General features: G+C 45.3%; 1 protein-coding gene across 1 annotated transcript in view; it reads left to right on the top strand.

Annotated features, from left to right (window-relative positions):
- tenm1 (teneurin transmembrane protein 1) overlaps nucleotides 1–12,643 on the top strand; it is a 1,688,122-nt gene that overhangs the window by 50,758 nt on the left and 1,624,721 nt on the right. The gene's annotated exons all lie outside the window — the stretch shown is intronic.

Genomic DNA, 12,643 nt, shown 5'->3' with positions numbered 1-12,643 from the left:
TTTTACACCTCATCTGAATGACAGCACCTCCAACAGCACAGCACTCCCTCAGTACTGCACTGGTGTGTCAGCCTAGATTTTTGTGCTTCTAGAATGGAAATTGATGTGTGAGTGTTCCCCTCTATGTCACAGCCAATGTTAATAAAAGAAATTCCTGTGCTCTTAAAATGAATTGTGCTCAGTAAGTCAAATTGTGATAGCTCTTGGTGAGGCTGCTGGAAAGAGTACTTCACATTATGAGAGTCCTTCATCTCCATAGGAAGAAGCAAAGCTATCAGGAGCAGACCTATGCTGCCCAAACATTTATCCTAGAGAAACACTTATGCTGCTAGAATTTCACACTGCAGTCCAGCCTGCAATCCTCCTTAAACAAAGCTATTGTGAGGCAACAGTTAGAATTTAATGAATCAAAACTGAATAAAATAAGCACATTAATAAATTGGAATGTGGTGACAAACTCCTGCTAGTGCAAACTATCAGTACAATGTAAAAATTATTGATGGGAGATCCAACTATTTCTGTGATATATTCTTGCTGCAGGTGAGAAAGTTAAATGTGTTTGCATTTAAAGCACTGACTTCATTTGTTGGTCTTTAAGATCTATTGTTGAGGCAGTTTATTTTGGTGTCGACTTTTTTTTGTTCATTCGTGGGATGTGGGTGTTGCTGGCAAGGCCAGCATTTATTGCCCATCTCCAGCTGGTGAACCACCTTCTTGAACCACGCAAGTCCGTGTGGTGTGTGTGCAGCCACAGTGCAGTGAGGTGGCGTGATCCAGGATTTTGACACAGTGACAATGAAAGAATGACAAAATATTTCCAAATAAGGATGGTGTCTGACTTGGAGGGGAACTTGCAAGTGGTGGTGTTCGCATGCACCTGCTGTCTTTGTTCTTCTAGATGGTTGAGGTTGTGGAAAGTGCTGTTGAAGGAGCCATTCCAGGTTGCTAAGTGCATCTTGTAGATGGTACACCCTGCAGCCATGGTGCGCGTTTGGTGGAGGGAGTGAATGGTTCAGGTGATGGGTTGGATGCCAATCAAGCAGGCTGTTTTGTATGGATGGTTTTTGGCTTCTAGTGTGTTGTTGGAGCTGTGCTCAACTGCACTCCTAACTTACATACGAATTAGGACCAGGAGTAGGCCACTTGGCCCCTCAAGCCTGCTCCACCATTCAATAAGTTCATTGCTGATCTGATTATAACCTCAACTCCACATTCCCGCTTACCCCCAGTAACCTGACACTCCCTTTTTTTAAATTCATTCACGGGATGTAGGCGTTGCTGGCCAGGCCAGCATTTATTGCCCATCCCTAATTGCCCTTGAGAAGGTGGTGGTGAGCTGCTGCCTTGAACCGCTGCAGTCCATGTGGGGTAGGTACACCCACAGTGCTGTTAGGAAGGGAGTTCCAGGATTTTGACCCAGCGACAGTGAAGGAACGGCGACATAGTTCCAAGTCAGGATGGTGTGTGACTTGGAGGGAAACTTGCAGGTGGTGGTGTTCCCATGTGTTTGTTGCCCTTGTCCTTCTAGTTGGTAGAGGTCGCGGGTTTAGAAGGTGCTGTCTAAGGAGCCTTGCTTATCAAGAATCTATCTACCTCTGCCTTAAAAATATTCAAAGACTCTGCTTCCACTGCCTTTTGAGGAAGTTCCAAAGACTCACGACCCTCAGAGAAAAAATTTCTCCTCATCTCTGTCGTAAATGGGCGACCCTTTATTTTTAAACAGTGACCCTTAGTTCTAGATTCTCCCACAAGAGGAAACATCCTTTCCATATCCATCCAGTCACGACCCCTCAGAATCATATATGTTTCAATTAGGTGGCCTCTTACTCTTCTAAACTCCAGCAGATACAAGCCTAGCCTGTCCAACCTTTCCTCATAAGACAATACACCCATTCCAGGTATTAGTCTAGTAAACCTTCTCTGAACTGCTTCCAATGCATTTTCATCCTTCCTTAAATAAGGAGACCAATAATGTACACAGTACTCCAGATGTGGTCTCTCCAATGCCGCTGTATAGCTGAAGCAGAACCTCCCCACTTTTGTATTCAATTCCTCTCGCAATAAACAATAACATTCCATTAGCTTTCCTAATTACTTGCTGTACCTGTATACTAACCTTTTGTGATTCATGCACTAAGACACCCAGATCCCTCTGCATCTCAGAGCTCTGCAAACTACCATTTAGATAATATGCTTCTTTTTTATTCTTCCTGCCAAAATGGACAATTTCACATTTTCCCACATTATACTCCATTTGCCAGATATTTTCCCACTCACTTTACCTATCTATATCTCTTTGTAGCCTCCTTATGTCCTCTTCACAAATTACTTTCCTACCTATCTTTGTGTCATCAACAAATTTAGCAACTATACCTTCAGTCCCTTCATCCAAGTCATTTATATAAATTGTAAAAAGTTGAGGCCCCAGCACTGAACTTGTGCCTGGTAGATGGGGAGTCAAGAGTTGAGTTACTTGCTACAAAATAACCATCTGAATTCTAGAGGTGAAGTGAGAGTGCCTGCCCTTGACATTAAGGCAGCCTTTGACCAAGTGTGGCATTTGTTGAGCCCTAGTAAAATTGAAGTTGTGGTCACAGTATTTATTTGGCTGGTCCAATTAAGTTTCTGGTCAATGGTAACCCTCAGGCTATTGATGGTGGGGCATTCAGTGATGATAATGCCATTGAACATCAAAGGAGATGGTTAGGTTCTCTCTTGTCGAAGATGGTCTTAATTGTTGCGAATGTTACTTGCCACTTTTCGCCCAAACTTGAATGATATCCAGGTCCTGCTGCATGTGTGCATGGATGACTGCAAACAGCAGCGAACATCCCCACTTCTGATCTTATGATGGAAAGAAGGTCATTGATAAAGCAGCTGAAGATGGTTGGGCCTTGGACACTGCCCTGAGGAACTCCTGCAGCAATGTCCTGGGGCTGAGATGATTGGCTTCTAATAACAACAACAGCCATCTTCCTTTTGTGCTAAATATGACTCCTGTCAGTGGAAGCTTTTCCACTGATTCCCATTGACTTCAATTTTACTCGGGCTCAGCAAATGCCACACTTGGTCAAAGGCTGCCTTGATGTCAAGGGCAGGCACTGTCACCTGACCTCTGGAATTCAGTTCTTTTGTCCATGTTTGCGAACAAGGCTGTAATGAGATCTGGAGCTGAGCAAATTGAGCATCAGTGAGTAGTTTATTTGTAAGTAAGTGCTGCTTGATAACACTGTCAACGACACCTTCCATCACTTTGCTGATGATTGAAAGTACACAAATGGGGCAGTAACTGGCTGGATTGGATTTGTCCTGCTTTTTGTAAACTGTAGATCATTGGTGTTTATTTACTCGACTGAATATAGAAAGTTCAGAGAACCAGGCTGAATATAGAAAGTTCAGAAGGAAGGTGAAAATAGAAATAACAGAAGCAAAGAGAGAGTATGAGAAGAGACTGGGAGCTAACATCAAAGGGAATCCAAACGTCTTCTGTAGGCATATGAATGGTAAAAGGAGGAGTGGAGGTGATTAGGGACCAAAAAAGGGATTTACACATGGAGGCTGAGGTATTAAATGAGTATGTTGCATCTGTCTTTACCAAGGATGAAGATGCTACCAAAGTTGTAGTGAAAGAGGAGGTAGATGAGATATTGGGTGGGCTAAAAAATGATAAAGTGGAGATATTAGAAAGGTAGGCTGTACTTAAAGTTGATAAGTCACCAGGACCGTATCAGATGCATCTGAAGATATTGAGGGAAGTAAGGGTGGAAATTGCGGAGGCACTGGCCATAATCTTCTAATTCTCCTTAGATACAGGGGTGGTTCCAGATAATTGGAGAATTGTAAATATAGCACCCTTGTTCAAAAAAAATGTCAAGATAAGCCCAGCAACTACAGGCCAATCAGTTTAACCTCGGTGGTGGGGAAGCTTTTAGAAATGATAATCTAGGACAAAATTAACAATCACTTGGACAAATGTGGACTTATTAAGGAAAGCCAGCATGGATTTGTTACGGGTAAATCATTTTTAACTAATTTGGTTGAGTTTTTTAATGAGGTAATTGAGAGGGTTGATGAGGGTTAATGTGGTTGATGTGGTGTACGTGGACTTCCAAAAGGCATTTATGATCAAGTGCCACATTGCAGTCTTGTCAGCAAAGTTAAAGCTCATGGGATAAAAAGAGTAGTGGCAGCATGGATGAATGACAGGAAACAGAGAGTAGTAGTGAGCGGTTGATTTTCGGACTGGAGGAAGGTATACAGTGGGGTTCCCCAGGGGTCACTATTAAGACCACCACTTACTCGATCTATATTAAGGACCTAAACTTGGGTGTACAGGACACAATTTCAAAATTTGCAGATGACACAAAACTTGGAAGTATTGTGAACAGTGAGGAGGATAGTGATAGACTCCAAGCGGACAAAGACAGACTGATGGAATGGGTGGACATGTGGCAGATGAAATTTAATGCAGAGAAGTGTGAAGTGATATAATGGTAGGGAGAATGCGGAGAGGCATGATAAAGGATACAATTCTAAAGTGGGTATAGGAGCAAAGGGGCCTGCAGGTATATGTTCAGAAATGGATTAAGGTGGAAAAGCAGGTTGAGAAAGTGGTTAGTAAAGTAGACAGGATCCTGGGCTTAATAAATAGAGGCAGAGAATACAAAAGCAAGAAAGTAATGGTGAACATTTGTAAACGACTGGTTCGGCCTCAACTGGATTATTGTGTTCAATTCTGGGCATGGCACATCAGGAAAGATGTAAAGACATTAGAGAGGGTGCAGAAAAGATTTACAAGAATGGGCCTAGGGATGAGTTACTTGATTGGTTGGAGAAGTTGGGGCAGTTCTCCTTGGAGAAGAGAAGTTGGAGAGGAGATTCGAAGGAGGTTTTCAAAATCATGAGGGGTCTGGACAGAGTATATAGGGAGAAACTGTTCCCATTGATGTGTAAGGATCGAGAACCAGGCGAGACTGATTTAAGATGAACGGCTAAAGAACCAATGGTGACGTGAGGAAAAACTTTTTTATGCAGCGAGTTATTAGGATCTGGAATGCACTGTCAAGAATCCACTGCCTGAGAGTTTCTTTTTAATTCACTCTTGGAATGTGAGTATCACTGGCAAAGTCCCTGATTGCCCTTGAGCGAGTGGTGGTGAGCTGCCTACGACTGAGTTGCTTCCTAGACCATTTCAGAGGGCAGTTAAGAGTCAGCCACATTGCTGTGGGTCTGGAATCACACGGAGACCAGACCAGGTAAAGGCAGCATATTTCCTCCCCTGAAGGGCATTAGTGAACCAGATGGGCCTTTACAACAATCCAGAAGGTTCATTATCATTATTAACCAGACTAACATTCTATTCCAGATTTATTAATTAATTAAATTTAAATTCTCCCATCTATTCTGGTAGGATTTGAACTCATGTCCTCTAAGTATTAGTTCAGGCCTCTGGATTATTAACACAGTAACATTACCACTCTGCTACCATCCTCTTCTATGTGGTGGAGGCTGATTCAATCATGGTTTTAAAAGGGGTTTGGATAAATACCTGAAGAGAAAAACTTTGCAGGGCTGCAGGGAAAAGACAGGGGAGGTGGACAAACTGACTTGCAATTGCAAAGAGCCAGCATGGACAAATGTGAGCTGAATGGCCTCCTTCTGTGCTGTAACGACAGTATGATTCTATGATTTACTTACTTGGGCTGGAATTTTAGCAGGCTGGGAGGCAGGTGAGGGTAAAATCGAATAGGAGGCGGGGGTTGCCGGTCCCGTCACCTACCTTCCTCTGCTGCTATTTTACTAGTGGAAGAGGCCTACCCACCCCAGGCCAATTGAGGCTGTTAAGTAGCCAATTAATTAATACTCAAGGACCTCCTCCCAGCACCACTGGTATCTTTCCAGCAGCGAACAGGCACTTGAGCACCTTAAGAGGCCGCCCAGTAATACCTGGTCGTCTCCTTGTAGGCTGGAAGGGGCCCCATGGAGGGCCCACCCCAGCAGCATGAGCCACCCCCACTAAAGCTACCCCACTGCCCTACAGTCCAACCCCCACTCTCCTCATTGGTATCCAGCTGATTGTCCCCAGTGAGGTCCCATCCCCAATTACCTTCCTGAAGGGCGACATCCATCTTCCTCTTCTGGCTGGGTGCAGTCCCAGCAATGGCCACCACTCCCGGTGGCGCTGCTGGGACTGAGGAGCTACTGGCCCTCTGATTGGCCAGCAGCTCTTGGAGGTAGGGCTTCCTGTCTCAGAGGGGAGGAAGTGCCGACCGAGAGCAATTAATGCCTTGGGCCATGCAAAATTGCTGCAAGGCTTCCAGGCCCGGCGGAGACGGTCTGTCCCTGACTTTTTATCCAGTAGGCGGGGTCACCACCTCAACTTAAAATTCCGGCCTTGGTGTAATTCCAGTTAACTTTTGTGAATTAATTGTGTTCAGAATGATGTGCATCAATAATTAAAGGTGGAGGAGAGCTGACAGGAAAGTAAGAGATTCAAACCATATGGGGCTGATGTATGACAAAAATAGCGAATTAAAATCATAGGTTCTAAAGAAGAACCATTTTTCTGCAAGTGCCTGACAGCTTCATTTGTTTGTCAAACAATGTCATAAATTGTCATTGTCATGTTATTTTGCATATTGACATCAATATAAAAATGACATGCTTTTTGACTCGTCTGCCTCCCTGCTGATGAGGATGGTGCCCTTTTAAGGGCATTTAATTATATGTATCATTCATCATGGGTAATCCAAGAGGTTAAACACAGCTACAAAACTGAACAGCAATTCATTGCTGTTGTTCTTGAACAGAATCATTTGTCTGAATTTTAACATAATTAGCAGTGACAAATATTAGCTACAATAAAAATCAATTTTTAACCTAATATATTAAAGAATTAAAATACATTAAACAAGAAATAGAGATTTTCCTAAGATTCAATTTTTTTTCTTGCAACACAAGCATTCATGTAAAACCAATCAAATAATCTCTTATCATCAACATGTTAAACAATAATAACCTATGTTATGTTCAATTACATATATTCCTATGACATTCTATAAGGACAAACATAAAAAATGTTAAAGCTTTGAAATATATTGATTTTTGTTTGTATCATCAAGTTTTGGAGTTAAGACACTTGTGAGACATGATTTAAAAAGAATCACTACTGTGCATTGTATTTTAGACAGCAAGAGCCCAGTGAATTAATTATTCTTTAGTAAAGCCAAGGGGATTATCAAGATTGCATAAATTCTATCCTTAAAGGCAGAGATGGTATCATGAGTATTGATGGTAACACTGCTAGCAGTGAAAAATAGGTATAACTTTATCCATGCAGAGTTCATTTTTTAATCAAGGGTAGGCGGTGGCGTAGTGGTATTATCACTGGACTAGTAACCCAGAGACCCAGGGTATTTCTCTGGGGACATGGGTTCGAATCCCACCACAGCGGAAGGTGGAATTTGAATTTAATTAATAAAGCTGGAATTAAAAGCTAGTCTAATGATGGCCATGAAACCATTGTCAGTTGTTACAAAAACCCATCTGGTTCACTAATGTCCTTTAGGGAAGGAAATCTGCTGTCCTTACCTGGTCTGGCCTACATGTGACTCCAGACATGTGGTTAACTCTTCCATGCCCTCTGAAATGGCCCAGCAAGCCACTCAGTTCTACCTAACTGCTACGAAGTTAATAAAAAGGAATGAAACCGGACGGACCACCCGACATCGACCGAGGCACCGGAAACGACACCAGCAAACCCAGCCCTGTCGACCCTGCAAAGTCCTCCTTACTAACATCTGGGGGCTTGTGCCAAAGTTGGGAGAGCTGTCCCACTGACTAGTCAAGCAACAGCCTGACATAGTCATACTCACGGAATCATACCTTAGGGACAATGTCCCAGGCACTGCAATCACTATCCCTGGGTATGTCCTGTCCCACCGGCAGGACAGACACAGCAGAGGTGGTGGCACAGTGGTATACAGTAGGGAGGGCTTGCCCTGGGAGTCCTCAACATCGAGTCCGGACCCCATGAAGTCTCATGGCATCAGGTCAAACATGGGCAAGGTAACCTCCTACTGATTACCACCTACCGCCCTCCCTCGGCTGATGACTCAGTACTCCACAATGTTGAACACCACTTGGAAGAATCACTGAGGGTGGCAAGAGCACAAAATGTACTCTGGGTGGGGGACTTCAATGTCCATCACCAAGAGTGGCTCGGTAGCACCACTACCGACTGAGCTGGCTGAGTCCTAAAGGACATAGATGCTAGACTGGGTCTGCGGCAGGTGGTGGGGGAACCAAAACGAGGGAAAAACATACTTGACCTCGTCCTCACCAATCTGCCTGCTGCAGATGGTTCTGTCCATGACTGTATTGGTAGGAGTGACCACCGCACAGTCCTCGTGGAGACGAAGTCCCGCCTTCACATTGAGGATACCTTCCATCGTGTTGTGTGGCACTGTCACCGTGCTAAATGGGATAGATTTCGAACAGATCTAGCAATGCAAAACTGGGCATCCATGAGGCGCTGTAGGCCATCAGCAGCAGCAGAATTGTACTCAACCAAAATCTGTAACCTCATGGCCCAGCATATCCCCCACTCTACCATTACCATCAAGCCAGGAGACCAACCCTGGTTCAATGAAGAGTGCAGGAGGGCATGCCAGGAGCAGCACGAGGCATACCTCAAAATGAGGTGTCAACCTGGTGAAGCTACAACACAGGACAGGATCACATCGAAGCTCTGCAGTCCTGCCACATCCAGCCATGAATGGTGGTGGACAATTAACCAACTAACTGGAAGAGCTGGCATCCTCAATGATGAGGGAGCCCAGCACATCAGTGCAAAAGATAAGGCTGAAGCATTTGCAACAATCTTCAGCCAGAAGTGCCGAGTTGATGATCCATCTCGGCCTCCTCCTGAAGTCCCCAGCATCACAGATGCCAGACTTCAGCCAATTCGATTCACTCCGCGTGATATCAAGAAACGACTGAAGGCACTGGATACTGCAAAAGCTATGGGCCCTGACAATATTCCGGCAATAGTACTGAAGACCTGTGCTCCAGAACTTGCCACGCCCCTACCCAAGCTGTTCCAGTACAGCTACAACACTGGCATCTACCCTGCAATGTGGAAAATTGCCCAGGTGTGTCCTGTACACAAAAAGCAAGACAAATCCAACCCGGCCAATTACCGCCCCATCAGCAAAGTGATGGAAGGTGTCATCAGCAGTGCCATCAAGCAGCACTTGCTTAGCAATAACCTGCTCAGTGATGCTCAGCTTGGGTTCCGCCAGAGCCACTCAGCTCCTCACCTCATTACAGCCTTGGTTCAAACATAGACAAAAGGGATGAACACAAGAGGTGAGGTGAGAGTGACTGCCCTTGACATCAAGGCAGCATTTGACTGAGTATGGTATCAAGAAGCCCTAGCAAAACTGAGGTCAATGGGAATCTGGGGGAAAACCCTCCACTGGCTGGAGTCATACCTAGCGCAAAGGAAGATGGTTGTGGTTGTTGGAGGTCAATCATCTGAGCTCCGGGACATCACTGCAGGAGTTCCTCAGGGTAGTGTCCTAGGCCCAACCATCTTCAGCTGCATCATCAATGACCTTCCTTCAATCATAAGGTCAGAAGTGGGGATGTTCGCGGATGATTGCACAATGTTCAGCACCATTCGTGACTCCTCAGATACTGAAGCAGTCCGTGTAGAAATGCAGCAAGACCTGGACAATATCCAGACTTGGGCTGATAAGTGGCAAGTAACATTCGCGCCACACAAGTGCTAGGCAATGACATCTCCAACAAGAGAGAATCTAACCATCTCCCCTTGACATTCAACAGCATTACCATCGCTGAATCCCACACTATCAACATCCTTGGGGTCACCATTGACCAGAAACTGAACTGGAGTAGCCAGAAAAATACCGTGGCTACAAGAGCTGGTCACAGGCTAGGAATCCTGAGGCGAGTAACTCACCTCCTGACTCCCCAAAGCCTGTCCACCATCTACAAGGCACAAATCAGGAGTGTGATGGAATACTCTCTACTTGCCTGGATGGGTGCAGCTCCAACAACACTCAAGAAGTTCGACACCATCCAGGACAAAGCAGCCCGCTTGATTGGCACCCCATTTACAAATATTCAGTCCCTCCAGCACCGACGCACAGCGGCAGCAGTGTATACCATCTACAAGATGCACTGCAGCAATGCACCAAGGCTCCTTAGACAGCACCTTCCAAACCCGCAACCTCTACCAACTAGAAGGACAAAGGCAGAAAATACATGGGAACACCGCCACCACCTGCAAGTTCCCCTCCAAGTCTCACACCATCCTGACTTGGAACTATATCGCCGTTCCTTCACTGTCGTTGGGTCAAAATCCTGGAACTCCCTTCCTAACAGCACTGTGGGTCTGCCTACCCAAAATGGCCTGCAGCGGTTCAAGAAGGCAACTCACCACCACCTTCTCAAGGGCAATTAGGAATGGGCAATAGGTGCTGGCCTGGCCAGCGACGCCCACATCCCATGAATGAATAAAAAAAAATTCAGCCAAAAAAATATATGTATTTGGTATCTGGCGTGTGGAGAAACCGAACATCATGTTTAAGTGTCTTCAAATCAGCTAGTGAAAAAGGTGTGCACTCTCCATCCTTACAGGGGCACAGTCCACTTTTCAAATTCAGAGGCCGGGATTTTTGTTGAGTTTCCAACGTCGGGCTGCTTGGTGGGGTTTGGGGGTGTTGGTGGTGTGCTGGTGGGGGTGCGGTTTGGAAGTTCGCAGCAGCAGCGGCCCGCCACATAGTCTGACACACCAGGATTGCCAGGCCCAATCTTCCCAACAGCAGTGAGGCTCTGTGGCAGCCTCCCCCCACTGTTTGGTGACGGGACACAACTTGAAATATTTAAACCAAATGTCAAGCAAAACAATATGCCAAATAAGGAATATTAGTTGATCGGTTGGAAACTTACATTAAACTTTTCATGGAAAAAATCCTGCAATTAACTTTTAAAAAACTGGCAGCCAAGATAGCCTCTGCAAATTGCATCTGAAACATCTTTTCACATTCCAAACCCTCCAACCGGATACAGAGGTCTGAGGAACATGGACCCAGAACAATGGTTGCTCTGAGTGATTGACTTACCTAAGATTGCTTCATTAGCATGGCATTCAAGGCAATCCTAACACCTTGATGTTGAAAGAGCAAACCCCTCCAAGTGTAAAAATTGGCATCCTGGGGCCTGGGGAGCTAATTCCAATCCTTGAATCTCATTAGAATGTTCCAGAGAATACACTGAGGCAGTTATGTGACCATCTGTCCATCTCTGTGAAAACTGGGAATTTCCTTGAACAAAGAGAATCAAGCCAGTAATTCAGACTCTGCAGCAGCAGAAAGGCTGTGTGCTTCCCTCTCCCTCTCCAGATAACACCACAAGTTAGAAAATAACCTGTGACTGTGGACCCTCCAAGCCTACAGAATGTTACAGACAGAGACCAGGGAAGAGAACCACCTATAAGTCTGCCTCCAAGAAAGTCCTGAGCCAAGCGGGCCAACCACAAAGTGTACTGTGAATACAACTTTAGCTGGGAGGCCACCGAAACATCCAACCTCACAGACTGTGTATTTAATTTTTATTTATTCTGGACTCTAATCCAACCACAAAATCTGAAATCTATTTGTGTGTGTGTGATTCTCATGTGAATGTGTGCATGAATGTGAAGCGTGTTTTTTATATTTTTTTTAGATCGGGTTTAGATTGTTAAGTATTATAAACTCACTTTCTTGTTTAGACTGAAGAAAACCTGTCTGATTGCTTCTTTCATGATCACATTAAAGATAAAAGGTAAAACACTCACTGAGGTGGTAAGCACAACAACTGTTAGTGTCAAATAAGAGGAAGGGCAAGAGGGGAGCCGGTGATCCCCTCCTCACGTGGCCGTAACAAAAGGAAATGCATAAATTTAAACACCATTCACCGCGATCTTACCAACTCTCCGGGATCTTCCATGCAGCAGCCAGCACTCACGTGCCTTCGCTTTCCCGTCAATGGAAAGCTGGCACCACCGAGTTGGAGAAGGGGGGAATTTAGGATTTTTCGTGAAGTGGAGGAGGGGACGAGGTCAACTCTGCATTTCTAATGTTGGGGGAGGGGGAAGGGGTGACCTCTGCACTTTGTGCAGTTGTGGGGGAGAGGTCACATCTTCCATGCAAGTGTTTTGTGGGGGGAACGGGGTGGCCATTTATTTTCATTGTATTGGGGGGAACAGGTCAGAAATTTATTTATAGCATAGTGAGTGGCGGGCAGGTTACGAGGCTCAACTATACAGGTCTGGCAACCCCTTAAAAATGGTGCCAGAGCCTTTGCAGAGGCAGCTGACACCTTTCATCGCCTTGCAGAGGCCGCAGTGCAATGTGATTGGGGGGGGGTGGACCTCCCTGCATATTTAAATGAGCCACCACATGCTAGATCTCAGCGACGCGGCAGTGCGTGGCCTGAGCATGTGGGCCGCCATTTTTTTCACCCGCCACCGCTCTGGGTGGCAGGGAAATAAAATTCAATCCAGAGAGTTTACCTACAGGTTAACATCCTACAAGGTACAGGTACTGTCAAGTATAGGGAGGCATGCTGCTGGAGT

Source organism: Heterodontus francisci, chromosome 15, assembly GCF_036365525.1.
Source record: "Heterodontus francisci isolate sHetFra1 chromosome 15, sHetFra1.hap1, whole genome shotgun sequence".
Taxonomy (NCBI): Eukaryota; Metazoa; Chordata; class Chondrichthyes; order Heterodontiformes; family Heterodontidae; genus Heterodontus; species Heterodontus francisci.
The sequence above is the reverse complement of the archived record's forward strand: the minus strand, read 5'-3'. Positions and strand labels throughout refer to the sequence as shown.